Raw genomic sequence first — 257 nt, forward strand, 5'->3', positions numbered from 1 at the left:
GGGGGGGTATGAAACCCCTTTTTCTCTCTTTTTTTCCTATTCTTGGGGAGCTGTTCCATTTGCAGTAAAACATTCAGCTTTTAGGATGTGTCTGCTTATGAAGTGATAAGCGGTTTGATATGTTATATCCTCATACGGTATCAAAAGGTTTCGTGTTTCAAACGATAATTAACCAGTCTGTTCTTGACTGAGGTTAGGAAAAAAGTAAAAACGTCAAAGTCGCTATGGATAATAAGAAAGAAGGTTTACCATTGAAA

Source organism: Penaeus monodon, chromosome 25, assembly GCF_015228065.2.
Source record: "Penaeus monodon isolate SGIC_2016 chromosome 25, NSTDA_Pmon_1, whole genome shotgun sequence".
NCBI lineage: Eukaryota > Metazoa > Arthropoda > Malacostraca > Decapoda > Penaeidae > Penaeus > Penaeus monodon.